This window comes from Echeneis naucrates, chromosome 12 (genome assembly GCF_900963305.1).
Source record: "Echeneis naucrates chromosome 12, fEcheNa1.1, whole genome shotgun sequence".
Taxonomy (NCBI): Eukaryota; Metazoa; Chordata; class Actinopteri; order Carangiformes; family Echeneidae; genus Echeneis; species Echeneis naucrates.
In genome coordinates this window covers 15718903-15732073 of record NC_042522.1, presented here as the reverse complement: position 1 = coordinate 15732073, position 13171 = coordinate 15718903, and the positions used below count along the sequence as shown (strand labels likewise).

The 13171-nt window shown below is 42.4% G+C and overlaps 1 protein-coding gene across 4 annotated transcripts in view; it reads left to right on the top strand.

Annotated features, from left to right (window-relative positions):
• The window catches only part of dab2ipb (DAB2 interacting protein b), a 79357-nt gene that overhangs the window by 21871 nt on the left and 44315 nt on the right, over window positions 1-13171 (top strand). The window contains exon 1 of one of the 4 annotated variants that reach the window (XM_029515022.1): window positions 9715-9918. The exons of the other annotated variants lie outside the window; for them this stretch is intronic. The gene's annotated coding sequence lies outside the window, so the exon portion shown is untranslated. Of the gene's footprint in view, window positions 1-9714; window positions 9919-13171 lie in introns of those variants that run through there. 4 annotated transcript variants of the gene reach the window in all.

Genomic DNA, 13171 nt, shown 5'->3' with positions numbered 1-13171 from the left:
TGTATATAAAAACTGTGAGCAAGGCTACAGGTCTGCATTTCCCTCACATCATCAAGGAGACTGGGGAATGAAAACCAAGTGGTGATGGTCACCTACCAACATATATTGCAATAAACAATAAAAAACAGAAAGAAGTAAACAGAATGGTTCACATGGCAAATGATCTGTGAAAAAGGAAATGCACTGAACATATCAACTGCACCATAAAGACACCTACAGTGTATTTTGTCTAGAAATACTAAAGCATGTTTTGCGCATTGAGAAATAATGTAATTGTTTGGTCGTTCATCTCCACTCTCTCCTCCCTGCTACTTTCCTTCCCTTTGCGTCATGCCAGATGTTGCTGTCCATTGTCGTCCAGGGTTATCTGTGTGTGACTAGCACAAAGAAGAGGTGTGTGTGTGTGTGACATTGTGTTAAGTATACTTGTAAGCAGATCTCAGCACTGTGGGCACCAATGAGTCATGCATTTTGATGGAGCGACTGCTTCAGTAACACTGCAGCAAAGTTTTTCTGCCGTCACTCAAAGAGTTCAGCTCTGAATATTAGCAGATGGCTAAAGTGGCTGAACAGATGTATTACATCCGTATTTCTCTTCCTGTTTCTCTCCTCTGTCCCTCATGCCTCACACAATCTGTTCAGCATATCCTTTAATTATATTTGTATTGCGGGGGACACAATAGTGTACACAGAGATCTTATAGATGCATGCTGGGATATAAGTGGATATGTACAATGGATGGAAACAGGCAAAACAAAGGGAGACTAACACAACCTAAAGCACAGCAAAAGTGAATTAACATCAGCTTTGACTTATTAGAGCTTAATAATGTAGAAATATTACCATAATGAAAATATGTCCAGGATTTTAAAATGCTAAAAAATCAGACGTCTTTTTTTTTTTTTTTTTAATGAAAATTAATCACATTTAAAAATAGAATCGTGATGTGTAATTTGTATTTAATTACAAACTCCTCCTCAGGTCATTAAAACACCTACATACAATTCGAAGAACAACGCTGAGGACAGAAACGCTTAACTTTTAATGGTACAGTGGCCCTGGAGCAATTATCTTTTCATTTCAGAAAATCGCAGTAAAATCGTGCAGAAGTACTTCAGCAGACGCGAAACCTGGACACACATTCTTTATGCCGTTTATATTTCGATGGCAGGAGCCTTTTCTTGATACTGTGTTGGAGTGCAGTATAATGTTCCTGATTCTAAATACTCAGGGGAATGCATCGGTATTTGCATTAATTGGGGTCTCAAATATCTGCTCTTCTTTTGGTCCTCTCTGGGACTGAGCGATATAATGTTAAACAGTTATAACCAGAAAAGGTTGAAAAGCAGCAGTACTGAGCCCCCGATACAAACCTCCTGTCATCTTTCCAGGAAGTTGCAGCAATGGATGCTGTGGTAATTGTCGTCGGTAAGGGTGTTGGCGTGTGTGTGTTAGAGAGAGAGAGAGAGAGAGAGAGAGAGAGAGAGAGAGAGAGAGAGAGAGAGAGAGAGAGAGAGAGAGAGAGAGAGAGAGAGAGAGAGAGAGAGAGAGAGAGAGAGAGAGAGAGAGAGAGAGAGAGAGAGAGAGAGACATCCATCCATCCATAAATCCAATAAAGTGATGACATTTAGAGTTATTAAATTCTGTAAACATTCCCCAGGTGGTCTGACTGTAATATCTAACCTTTTCTATTGCCCCCCCCCCCCCCTTCTGCCTCCTATCTCCCTCTACATCTCGCTCACTTACCTACAGACTTACACACTGGCGGTTTTTGTGTTTTCCCAGCATCCCACAGTGTATTAACCCTTAATATTTGTCCTTGCTTTAACTCCTCTCTTCTCTCCCTTGTGTTTATTTTTTTTAATCTGTCTCTCCGGTGTATTTCTGCTTTGCTATCATTTGTCACTGTGGTCCTCTGTTATCTGCCTCAGCTCAGTTATGTTTGGAGCTGCGGTCCGCCGGTAGATTTTTCTGCTACATTAAACTCAGTCAGGATACTTGCCCTGAATCCTCCTCTCTCCTCTCCGTGCCCTTTCTACTTTATTTCATGCAATTGCACAAACGTTCGCCTCCCCTGCCTCCAATCTTTGTCATCATTTGTTTACTCCTGACTGACTTCCTGTCTTACCATCAATCCCTCTCCTCACAAGCTTACAATGCTTGATACAGCCAAATACAGATACAAACTCATTTTCCTTCACATTTCAGCGAGAGAGGTGATCGTTGTATCAACGGTTCATTTTGGCTTCATCTCCATCATTCATCCTCTCGCTCATATACTGATATTTGGCTGCACAAGCTTCTCAAATGTTGATTCTGTGTTTATTGGTGATAATTGGTAGCCCAGTGCAAACACACAAACATCCTATACGGGTGTGGAGGCTGTCCAGAGAAGCAATACACTTAGTACTGACAAACAATCAAATGCATGGGTTCAGCTTTCTTGCCAATCTGAAGAAAAACAACAGCAGTGCTTTCATTATGCTCATTACAGCAGCACAATTAAGCAGAGAAAGAGTGCAGCTCTCTGCCTTCCTCTTTGGCATCCTTCCTCTCTCGCCATCTCATTTGCAATGTAGCGGCATGATTTGGTGTAGATGAAACAGAGCTCTCAGGGTAATAATGCAACATTATTACATGTTCCACTAACCACTGTGCATTATCCCGCGCAGACCAGGATGGATTCAGTCAACCCATTAATAACACATCAAAAACGTAATGTGTCTCATTTGGTTGTAATTTCAATAGTGTCTCTTTCAATTCAACATCATAATGAGGACTTCATTAATTTAAGATTAATACCATGTTGTTTTGATTTTTAAGTGGCGAGGGGTCTTTTGAAAGGGCCGACTTATCCTGCTTTCATAAACACAGCGCTCTTCATTTGCCTCAAGGACGTAGAAGGTTATACACTTTTGATGTTCTAGCTCTCAGGTGCATTTTTTTTATTCTTTCTGTTTCAGTGTTTTGCCACAGTCAAGTCAATTTTGTAAATTGATATACAAGGTTAGACCCCCATGGGAAAATAGGACTCCCTGAAGTAGCATTTTAGTTTAGATACACAAAAGGCTTCTGAACAGGACTCATTTCACTGCTGTGATGGTTCTTTAGACACTCTGACAGACGCACACAACAGCATTACAAATTGTTGTGTAAACGATACCCTTAAGCACTTGGGAAAATATGAGGGTCAAAACAGGATAAAGAAGTGGGCTGCTATTAAACATTTTCTAATTAAAATGTTAGAAATATTACATTTTAATGTATTCATTCCTAAATTCTGATACCTGAACTTGTGTATTGGACGTATTTAAACAGGTGTGTACTCCTGACTCTCTCTGGATGGAATGATTGTTATTAGTACTGTTGAAGGCATGCTTGTGGTCAAACACCATAGAATCCTGTTGTTATCTGATTCGGCTGTCATAAATAAGAATAAATCATAATTTATACGCAAGTTGTCCTCACAGTACTGCTGCCCCTGAAAAAGTACTTCCTGTCAACTAATTTACATGAATTGAAATACTATTTTTACCTGAACAATATTGATTGATGTAAAACCAGACCCCACAGCTGAGAGCCTAGTGAGTTACCTGCTACTCCTTAAGGTAATTATATTCCATAATAACCTTTTGCATTTTGAAATGCATAAAATTCGCCCTCCAAAAAAAAAAAAAAAAAAAGAAAAAAAAGTGATTTTTCAAGATTCAGGAAACAGTCAAACAAATCAAAGAGAGTTTTGCAGCTGCAGGTTCTATTACGGTATGCTAATGTGCGTTCAGATTTCATACGGCCTGAGTTCCTCCTATCTGCTCAGCAGTGATAGAAAAAAAAAAACTTTAAGCTTGTTATTCAGTTCTTTGCATCATTCCTCCTCAGAGCAAACGGGACAGAAGGTGCGCGCCGTACCATGCCGGACTAGTGCTCGGCGGTTTCGGTGTAGTTGCTCCTCTGATCACTTTACTTTCTGTATAATTTGTGGCAGAATCATCTCTGGAGCGGTCCAAGTATAGTTGACACCTGCCCAGCTGGTGGGGTTTAGTGGCTGGGTTGATGTTTAACCCTGCTGGGCCTTCTGTGAGCCAGGGCGAGTGTGGCCAAGGGTCTCTTCGCTTTCATTCTTTCCCCGGGTAATGAGCTGTAACGGATAGGGCCTTGGGTGTGACAGGAATACCGAGAGCGCCATCAAAGAGCACTCTGCACATCCCTTTTAAAGAACCGCTCAGTACTCATGCAAACACTCATTTACTCATTAATTCCTCTCTTTAATCTACAGCGGTCACAGGCTTTTCACTTTACTAAGCAAATGTTATGAATATTAGAAATTGTGAGGTTTTCTTGAAGAATCAGTGCTGATGGCTCATTTAAAGGAAAGATTTTATGAAAACCATATGGATGGAGTTAAATGAAACAGTGAATTCAACAGGTCGTGATTCATTTTTTTGTGGATTTATCCCTAGAGGGGCCATAAACTGGTGGGATTTTAAAAATACAAATATTAAATAAAATCTAAATTTTTGATATCTAAATCATTTCTCCTCTGCAACTACTCACAATATGAACTGATTTACAACACACATAAGAGTTCAGCAACAATGATGGTCCAGATGGTTCTCAATGCCTCTTATAGACCCAGTGAATTACCATGGTTTAGACTCTAGATGCTTTTTTCACCCATTTCACTTCACTAACAGACCTCTCTGCCACTTTACTGCACTCTCTGATTTGTTTGTTGTTTTCTATGTGTGGGTGTGTGTGTGTGTCTGCGCGTGTGGTGTGAAATCTTTGTGACAGGAGTCAGCCAGGGTTTTTTACTCTGCCATGGACTAATAAAAGTCCCTATATTGCAAAAGTCACTCAGGAATAGCGTGGATCTGACAAAGTGTAGCATGCATTTCACTGCGCTGCATCAAACTGACTTACACACAGTAAGAGAGCTTTATCGTCTTCAGTTTCACCGTCATCACTACGATCAGATGGTGATAATATTCATGGAGCAAAACTGAATCTGCAGCCAATGTGAACTATATGACTGTGAGTATGACCAACTCTATTTAACTGACTCAGTTCCCAGCCCCGAGTGGAGGGAGGGTTTTTACATTGCCCGTTACCATCTGCCAATCCAGTATGTTAAGAGAATTGATAAAAAGCAAGCATCTCAAATTCCAACAGCTTGATCAGCCTCATCTTCACTTCTGTTCCTGAGGATATACGCCTGCGGTGACTTAAATCGCTTTGAACATCACAGACAAGCTTGGTCTTCAGCCACCTGTCTCGACATCTGACTTGTATCTCCAGTCATTTCCCTCAGCGTGATGCTATCGTATCGTATTTATCGTATACGCTTACCACAGACATGCTTTCATTTATGAATGCTCTGACTGTACACTGTTGTCAAATGTGTGTGCAAACTCACTCGTAAAGATAGAGAGAGATGGTCTTCTGAGCGTCTTAGTGTTGGTGCATCACTGGAAACCCTGAAATTCAAGCTGCTCCACTGCATGATGACCTGCCTGTTTGCTTTGAACACAATTTTCTGCACATTGACATTAACATTATCGCCGCTGTTACTTTTAATTCAGATTTTGCACTCAATCAGCGTTGTATTTTATCAAGTGTATTCAGAAACTTTGGTGTGACAGAACTCCTCGGATTTGGACTCGGCAGTGATGAGGCCTGAAGGGTTCCTGGTGCACTTCATTATCCACCACTTACTCTGCCTCCTCCAGACGCTAGCTCATCAAGGTCAGACTGTCATAGTGTGCAGCTGTGCCACTGAAGCCGGTATCAAGTCAATACCTTCACAGAACGGCAGCACAGGCAAACATCTTCTGCCTGCAGTTGATCCACTCACATTCAGCTAGTATTTAATGACATGGAACTGTTATTTTTCATTCCTTTTGATAAATACCCCTTTTTATGTTCTGTTAATAAAATACTATTGCTGTATTATTTATCTTCTATGGCTCAAACTGAATTGGAGAGAAAGTAGACTGGCATATGTAGCGTAACAGCAGCCACATATCTGCTGGTGCAGCCTGACCTAGTTAGAAACAAACATTTAGTACCAAGGTGTCAAGCTGTCTGTTTACCTCTCTCTTCATTTGTGACCAAAGATGGGTTGCCACTAAAGTCAAAAGTACATTTCAGTTCACAACATACCCTGCAGTCACTTTCATTTACATTTGCAGAGCCATAAAGCAGCAGGTTTTTTTTTTTTTGGTTCCGTTTTTTTGTCATTGAATAGAATCAGAATCACGATCTATTAGACAAATTCCTACAGTGCGATGCCGACTGCTGCATCCTTTTTGATAGCTGTCATTTCACTGTACTGCTTGCTCATTGCATGGAGAATTGTAAATGAAGGCACAAACAATGAACTGAAGGAGGGATGTGATGGCACCAGATAGATCTCAGTCTTCCTTTAAAAAAAGAGAAGCCAATTTTCTGAAAGTGCTGTCATTGTGAGGTGGATTATGTCTGAGTTCAGGAGACATTCAGCTTTTCATTGTGCTTTAACAAACCCTCTGAAAGAGCTCTTTGCAATCAGACTGTACTCTTCTTTTTCTCACACCATCTATTCCAAGTGATACACTGAAAGACTTTTCTCAGCATGTCATGTGTATGAAATAGGTGTCTCTTTATGAAAGTTTCTGATACAGGTTTTAAAGACTGAACTGCAGATTTCTTTCTTTTTTGTTTTGTTTTTTTTTTTATTTGGGTGAGGGAAGTATCTTGGATCTACAACACTGCACAGTGATGACTTAAATTACAAATTGCTGTAATCAGTGAGAGAGTAGACCCCAACTGCAGACACGAGGAACAGGCTGGAGTTTGGGCAAAACACAAAGGTATTTTACTGAGACAGCAGAGGAGCAGTGGGCACAATCTGAAGGAAGGTGGAGCTGAGTCGGGCTAGGCAGGTGAAGCAGGTGAGTCTGGTGCAACAGCATTCAAACAGGAGTAATATACTCAGGCCAAGCTGAATACCTCGAGTGGCAAGCAGACAATCTGGCGATGAGTTTCTAAAGAGCAGGGAAGGAGGATGACTTGATGGCTCGATCAGATGCAGGTGACACAGCTGTAACAGGAAGTTCCCCGACCCCGCCCGAGCTCCAGACTGACAAACAAATGCAAGAAACAGACAGGGGGAGACAAACACACGAGAGGAAGGGTAGAACAGGCAACACAAGAAGGTTAACGGACGGAAACGGCCCCAACACAAACGTCTTAACTGTTTTCAGAGAGCAGCCATATCTGTTTTGCCATATAGTTTTGATTATAGGCAACATAATTCCACCAGAGCATCACCAGATTGATTTTAGATGGAGTTTGGTGGCTTCCGCTGCAGCAGCCCAGGGCAGCGTGTTGCAGGTGCAGCTAATTGGACTCATAAAAGAACTTGTGATAAGTTATTGGTTCGTGTGTGGGAAGTGAGAAGAGCGGTGGCTTTAGGCTTATTTAATTGGATTAAGTGAACCAGAAAGGAGTTGCTTTTTAGATTTTAAACTGATAGGATGGTAGAGGGGAAATTGTAAGATATATGAATGGATGAGAGCCAGAGGGCATGAATGGAGGAGGTTTCCTGATAAAGCCTTAATGAAGGTCAATTAAGAAAGAAAAATGGTTGATCTTCAAAACCAGCCACACATAGCCTGCTATTCCTATAGTGAGAAGAACGAGCAAGAACTGTGGTTCTTTCAATGTGGCATGACATTTTTTTTTTTTTTTTGTACAGTTGAATTCTGCTGAAAGGAATGTTTGTGTTTTGCTTTTTTACAACATACTGCCTGCCAATCATGAGCACATAGTTCTGTCAAGGTCTTATTTTTAGTTCTTGCGCTCTGCAAAGAGGCAACAAGCGGATGCACTGCAAATATGAAATTACTCTTGTGCTGGACTCTATACAGATACAGCTTTATCTTGTTAGTGAGTGTATTAACCACAGCAGGTCTGAGCTAGCACAAATGTGTGTTGCAAATACTGATAAATTAATGGATTCACATTTTATCACATCCATAAATTCCCAATGGCTCACAGTTCGCTTCGAATGCGTCCTTGCTCTGGAGGAAACTATTCAAAGAAGACCTTTGCAGTACAAAAACACCACAAGCAGCTCTCAAATTTTTAGTGTGGATGGTAATTTCCCCACTCTTTGATTGCAAAGCAGTAGGGCTGGATTGCACCTGATATCACACTCACTAATGATCAATAATTAATAGCCTACGACAAACTGAGATAATATGAAACTAGTCTGCAGCTTTTAAGGTCAGTACAAATGCTGTAACAATTAAGTCAATTTGTTTCTGTGCAGTCTGTGGAGACTGGTATTAATTATCCTGCCATAATTATGTGCTATATACTGTACAGTGGTATTCAGATACTTCCTGTATATACTAATATGCTTAAGAATACCACAGCGGCAAAGTAAACTTCTTGACTATAATGAAGTGACGTGAGTGATTTCAGGTAAAACTGCTTTGTTTGTCAGTTACAGGAGGAAACAGGTGGCCGGCAACACGAGATATTTTTCCTTCCTATGATTTGGTCATTTTAGACCTAACAATGTGCCAGTGACTGTAACCTGTGTGTGTTTCTCGGAGAATGAGGGGGTAAGAGTGATGTCATGTTTGATGACATCATCGCAGACGTGCTGGGAGTGCAGATTACAGACTGTGGCTCCTCTCCACCAGCTCTCCACAGCTGCCCTGCCTTATCGGTTTGTCCCGTCCAGCCCTTTATGCCCCCCCGTGCCAGCTCTGCCAGTGTGTCAGATCTAGAAATAACCTCAAACTCACCCCTATTTCCTCTGCCAGTCTACCAGTCCTGGCTCAAATTGACCGTGGCAAAACTCTCTCTCACTCACATTCCAGTCTTACTACTGTCAACCTTTTGGCTGGCCTCGCTGGCCAACACACTTCGCTAAAGCTGAGCTCCAGACTCATATGGTCAGTGTTTTTTCTGTCTGAGCCCCAGCATGAGTCCTACTCTCCCTGCTGAATTGAGTCCACACTGTGGGCCGGTTGGCGACACACGCAAACCCCCACCCCCACTCCTAAGCCCCCACCACACCACACCACACCACACCCCACCCCACCCCCTCCCCCAGCCCCAATGGCAACAGTGGCAACAGAGGCAGCAATACTGGCTGACAGGGAAAGCAGCACACCTCACACCAGAACTGACAGGACAAAGAGCACACACTCCCACCTCGGCCACACGGGGGGGGGCTAAGTCAGGCTGCACCACACACGCACACATACATGTGATCCCCTGCACACCATATGCAGGCTCCTCCCTGTGCAAGGAAACAGAGATGGGAGGTGCAGTCAATCAGGGACAGTGAAAGAAAGAGGGTTTAGGCGTAGTTAGTAAGAAAGGGGACGGGAGGGGGGAAGACAGCAGGAGAGAAAAGGGGTTAAATCTTCACCCACCAAAAAACAAAGTCAGATTTTAGGGTACCCTCAGATTTGATCACGTGCAGTGAAAGAGAGCAAAGTGAGGACTGAAGGGAGTGTGTCCCGTGTCAGAGGCAACACAGGAAGTAGGGCACGCTCTGTACAGAGTGAGCAAGAGAGGGGTGGGAGAACGAAAGGAAGAGAGGGAGCAGCAATAGAGAGAGAGAGCAGTGTAGCGCTCATTCTCCACCCCTTGCCTTAAAGCAGCAGCAGGAGGAAAGGGAGAAGGAGTCAGGGAGGAAAGGAGGAAGACAACCACAAGTAAAGCGTAGAATAGGCGAGCAGCAGTCTGCATCGGTGGCAGGGGGGGAAAATGGAGCTTTGAAATCGCCTCTGCCTTCACCCATCCCTGCTGCTTCTTTTTCTTTTTTTCCTCCTCCCTCCCCTCTTGTTCTGGGTCAGCCTCGGCTTTCTCTCGCCGCCTGCCTTTGATTGTTCTGTGGAATTCTGACAATGCCTGGTGAGTGTTATCCTGCTTTTCACGTGTCACTCACCGTCCTTTGTGTGTTGGTTTGCTTTGGTTCGTGCAGTGTAGGATCATTTTTTTTTTTATGTGAATGTGCAGCCAAGAAGAGGAATGTGGACTCTGCGTGGAGAAGATGCTTCATTGAGACTGTTTATGCTCCTCTGCTTGTGTGCCGTTTGTACTCCAGCTGTGCTGTGCTCTTGTTTCTTTGCTTCTCTCTACCAGTGACAATGCAAAGGAGGCTGCTCTGCTGAGCACACACACGCACACACACACACACACACGCACCCATTACTCCTTCCTGCGTACATTCAGGATACTCAGTCATTTTGCCATAATTGCTTTTAACTCCCAAAGGTTTTCCATTCAGAGTGGTGCATTTCATTATATGTGAGAAAACACTGGAGATGACAAAACAGAGGAAGGGTTTTGGTTGCCAGCGTTGGCCAGATCCTAAATGTGGCAACATCACACAAAGCTGGCCTGTGTGGCAGAGGGCAGCCAGCTAACACAAATCAGATGACTGGGCCATGCTGTGAGGTCAGCCGCCAAATTTGGCTGGCATACTCAGCCCAAGTCATATGTCGGAGGAAAATTGTCAGCTCTAAGAGACTTTTGTTTTCTTCGATAGCAAAAGATCATTAAATCAATGATACATTTTAACATCCATATGAGAGGAGAAGAAAGAATACATCAGCCAATGTAACAGCCAGATTATTTGTAATCTCTTACACATATTTTAAATAATATTAAAAGAGGGGTTTTAAATCAGTTAATGCAAATGAACACAGCTATTAGATTTTATTTAGCGATGATAATCAGATTTTTCCACAAACATTCACTATTCCGTTAATGCATCGCACTCAGTTTGACAGTTGCTACACAAATCATGTGTGTGAAAATGCTACTTATGTGCATTAAAATTGGTCAGCAGCTCCACATTAGCTTTAATTGGTTTGTTCCAGCTAGTTGAGTTATTCAGTTTTAATTCGTCAGTCACTCCTCCCTGCCTCATCACAGGGGAAGTTTAGTTAAACAGTTTTCACTGGAGAACAGCTTTTAACCAAACATTTGCTCTGCTCAGATGTGGCTTCACTGGAGAAAGCCATCTTTGGTTTGGTAAATACATAAATGATAGTTTGATGGTCTTGTCTTTCGGCATCATGCAGTATACAGACATGTTTTGGTGTGAGAGCTCAGCTGGTGGTCCTCTTGATTGTAGCCTGCAGTTGAGCCTTCCAGAGGAAAAACCACATTTGGCTGATACATATTACGCTATAAACATTTGTGTCAGCCTGTGTTTGTATGTAGCAACAGTGGGATTCCTTGTCATTGCCAGCCTGGGGGACTGTAACTGCTTGCATGCATGAGCAAATGGCACGTTAATATATGTACACATACTGTGTGTATGTTTTCAGAATGTGTGTTTTAATACGTTCCGACAATCCCATGTTAGGGTAAAGCTCGCTAACAAGAAACCCAGACGAGGGACGGCAGGGTGTGAGAAATAGAGCTGTTAGCCATTCTCAGTCTCACACATGCAATTCATGCAAGCGGGAGACACGTTTACAGCGAATGTGGGATTGAGATAAGACAAGCTGTGTGAGAAATTCGAAACAAATAAGATGACTGAACTGACAAAGAAGGAGAGAGGTGGCTGTTGTGTTTTTTTTTTTTTTTTTTGCCACAGTATTGAGTGTATGACTCTATTCTTGGTGACTAAATCATACACACCATGCGCACAATTCACCGTCCAGGCTGTTGCTCTGAATTCCAGCTCTTGGACCGAGCTTGTGACTTGATGAAATCTGGTTTATGAAATCATAATATCATCATAATCATCAAAATCATCATAGTGATTAGATATGTGTGACATGGACGGACAAGAATAAAGGCAGGGCTGAGCTTGGTACAGTGTCTTTCCGCCACTCGTTCCCCTCCCTTCGCACCATTCTGACTGCTGTGTATTTATGCAATAACTCCGTCAAAGATCATCTCTGTGGCGTCCATTGATTTGCTGGGAGCTGATGAAGTGGAGCAGAGCATTTGATCAGACACATGTAGAGGGATGGACGAGCTGACCATGCAGTGCCACGCCCAGGGGCTACTCGAATGGGGGGGGGGGGGGGGGGGGTCAAAAGGTCTTAGCCACCAGCGGTTTAGAAAAGGGGAGGAGGAATATCACATAATGAACAGTGATTACTCTACACACAAGATCATCACAAAAGGTTAAAGCCCCCGTCAAGTTCATACATCACATTCAAATATGCACTATTCAAAAAGATTGTGGATCCTTGTTTTAATCAAAATGATTAATCTGAAAAGGATTCCAAAGGAGCTTAAATATGAATAGAAAAGCAGAAAAGAAATGATGGAGCAAACTGAAGAACATCTAATTTTTATAGGCTTGCAGTCAGTTAGTTTAATACTTAAAAAGCTATTGCCATGCCAAAACACTCAGCAACATTATTCTGCATTTCCTCAACCGGGCCTGGGAGAGGATGAAAGAGGAGCATATGCTCAGAGTTGTGCGTTGTCAATAATTAAATCACTCTTTTGCTTTCTCGTGCCCTGAAGGCCGTAGTGCAGAGTCAATAGGAACATCAAGAGTGCAGTGCTCTGAAGCAGATCTCTCTCTGTCCTTCTTCAAGCTCTTTATCTCGACATGTTTCTTTTCCACTAACAAACTCATCGGAGAGCCGATTTCACTACCCCATCTCTTCATCTGTGCTTTATAAAATAAAATGGGGGCTATGGAGGGGTGAGTGAAACGATGGAGTGGGAGGGAGAATGCCTCTATTATCATTATCTTATCAGTGTTTCCTCTCTCTTCTCCTCCCAGAGATTTTTGAGTCGGACGATATTTTAACTTAGCACGGAAGAAGCTATTGACTAACTGCAGGAACACAAAGCCACATTGATTGGGTGCTTTCCTTGCCAGGTCTGGATACTGACATTGCACTCCTCAGTGATTTTCAGAGGCCGTTGGAAGTAGGGGGAGACACAGCTAGTTAAACAATAGTGCGTACAAACTGTAGTTGACTTGGGGAAAATATCTAACATACGGATATGGATAAAATTGTCAAATACAGTCATCTGGAATGTCTGAACCTTTTTGACCATGAATCTATATTTTATTGACCTGTTTTTTTGTCTTGAGTAGGAATTATTTGGGCTCAGGGCTAGAGTGACGGAGACAATCAACAAATGGTCTTTGATTTTTCAACAATAACTTAACCATGCTACA